This window comes from Neovison vison, chromosome X (assembly GCF_020171115.1).
Source record: "Neovison vison isolate M4711 chromosome X, ASM_NN_V1, whole genome shotgun sequence".
Classification (NCBI taxonomy): domain Eukaryota; kingdom Metazoa; phylum Chordata; class Mammalia; order Carnivora; family Mustelidae; genus Neogale; species Neogale vison.
In genome coordinates, this window is record NC_058105.1 from 15634880 (window position 1) to 15637555 (window position 2676).

A 2676-nucleotide genomic window follows, 5' to 3' on the forward strand; every position below is an offset into this window, starting at 1 on the left:
AAATAAGTTAATATTCACTGTGTACTTCTGACCAATATACTAGATGTTTTGATAAAGTTGTTTTTTATTTAATTAAGCGCAGAGCAAGGGGAGCCAGCAATCTAAAGAGAGAAGGAGTTTGCTAGTTGGGATGTCTTCAAGCCAAGATGAGGAAGACATGGGGAGACCAGTCTCTCTAGGTGAAGGGTTGCTGTGAATTTATGTTTTGTGCGAAACCCAGAATTCATCCAAAACTTCTTAAAAGCAGAGTTCTCATCTTGGTCTTTGAGAAAATTTTAACCAATACTGGAGCGGACTCTCAGTTCATTTTTTTTTTAATTTTTAAATTTTTTATAAACATATATTTTTATCCCCAGGGGTACAGGTCTGTGAATCGCCAGGTTTACACACTTCACAGCACTCACCAAAGCACATACCCTCCCCAATGTCCATGACCCCACCCCCCTTCTCCCGACCCCCCTCCCCCCAGCAACCCTCAGTTTGTTTTGTGAGATTAAGAGTCACTTATGGTTTGTCTCCCTCCCAGTCCCATCTTGTTTCATTTATTCTTCTCCTACCCACTTAAGCCCCCATGTTGCATCTCCACTTCCTCATATCAGGGAGATCATATGATAGTTGTCTTTCTCTGCTTGACTTATTTCGCTAAGCATGATACGCTCTAGTTCCATCCATGTTGTCGCAAATGGCAAGATTTCATTTCTTTTGATGCCTGCATAGTATTCCATTGTGTATATATACCACATTTTCTTGATCCATTCATCTGTTGATGGACATCTAGGTTCTTTCCATAGTTTGGCTATTGTGGACATTGCTGCTATAAACATTCGGGTGCACGTGCCCCTTCGGATCACTACGTTTGTATCTTAAAAATTTGCTTCACGAATTTGCGTGTCATCCTTGCGCAGGGGCCATGCTAATCTTCTCTGTATCGTTCCAATTTTAGTATATGTGCTGCCGAAGCGAGCACAGGTAGTTCTATTTTTAACCCTTTGAGGAACTTCCATATGGTTTTCCAGAGTGGCTGCACCAGTTTGCATTCCCACCAACAGTACAAGAGGATTCCTTTTTCTCCACATCCTCGTCCTCACCAACCCCGGTTTCTGTTACTGTAATATTTTGAATAAAAGGTTTAAAAAATCACCACAGTCAACCTCCAAGTTTAAAATCAAAGGTTGGTAATATTTTTAGGTTGCTATTTTCAGGGGTCCCAATGTTTTGCAATGGTCTGTGCAGTAATAAAACTGAAAAAATTATCCTATATATTATGTTTTGGTAATATGGAAACAATTGACTTCCCTAATGGAGTTAATATTATCAAAAAAATTCCAAGCCAATCCCATCCTATCTGAGAAAAGTTAATGTGAAACTGCTTACTTTGGTTCTTCTGGGAAGTTATATGGCAATTGTGATAGTTAAAGTATTCAGGGTCCTGGGAAAGAGCCCCGCATCGGGCTCTCTGCTCAATGGGGAGCCTATTTCCCCCTTTCTCTCTGCCTGCCTCTCTGCCTACTTGTGATCTCTGTCAAATAAATAAATAAAATCTTTTAAAAAATGACGTGATTATAAAAAAATATTGAACTCTGGGTGTTCTGTGACAGTGGACCTGCAGAGGGTTGATGCCTAATTAGAAGGATCATGTGACTGTCCTGCAAAAGACAACAAGGGTCTGAACTAGGCTGGCTAGGCAAACCAGTGTTCAGCCAGATCTGTAAAATCCATATTTGGGGGGACCTTTTTCCGTTAGGAGTCTTGTTACACTGTTATCTTCTTCTGAGTGGGGACCTTGTCCATGTTGTTTGCTGCTGCAAGGCCAAACTTCCCTCCTTCTGATTCCTCAGGTGATGCTTATTTTAGAAAATGAATGTATCCTCAGATGGCAACCGAACCACCTCGTCTCTGCTTTCCCAGGAGAAGATGGAATCGAGTGGAGCCAGTGAATCAGACGGAAAGCAGGACCCAGCGGGCTTCAGGTGCACAGATGAGATCCGTTCCCAGGTAGAGGGTTAGAGGGGAGGAAGCACAGGGCTTGTTCTATTTGCCCCTAAGAGCTTGAGGCCTTCCAAGATCCCATTCTCTTTATCTTTAGCAAAGAGACCCTGATCCAATGCAGAGTTGAAAAACCCAGATCCGGATGTTTTCAAACAAGGCGTTTTAATAGAATTGTGTAGAGAATCCTCACAGGCTTAACTGGAGATTGAGCAAGTGGTAGTTCGAGAGGCCAGGCGCCTGAGAAGTATGGTATCAAGTTAGACAACTACCTATCAGCAGTGCCGAAGGACTTCGGCATCAGAGCGTTAGGAAATGAGGAAGATGGTGGTTACCTCATGACTGAAAACAACAGAGCGTATGTTTGGTCTATAAACCCGCCTCCTGAATCTTCTGGGAACTCTGAAGATTTAACTTAAAAAAACATTTTTTTAATGTATTTATTTTAGAGAGAGAGCTGGGAGGAGGGGCAGAGTGAGAGGGAGACAGTCTCCAAGCAGACTCTGCTCCCGGCACAGAGCCCTGGGCGGTGCTCCAGCTCATGACCCTGCGATCAGGCCGTGAGCTGAAACCAAGAGCTGACCACTTGACCGCCTGTGCCACCCACGCATACCTGAAGAGCTGACGGGGTTGTTTTTTTTTTTTTTGTCATTGTTGTTTTAATTTAAAGATTTTAATTTTTATTTATTT

At 42.6% G+C, this 2676-nt stretch overlaps 1 non-coding gene across 1 annotated transcript; it reads right to left on the reverse strand.

Annotated features, from left to right (window-relative positions):
- Positions 1–865: 865 nt before the first annotated feature.
- On the reverse strand, positions 866–967 carry LOC122897776. Its single transcript, XR_006382620.1, has one exon. It is a non-coding gene; the product is annotated as a U6 spliceosomal RNA (small nuclear RNA).
- Positions 968–2676: the final 1709 nt, after the last annotated feature.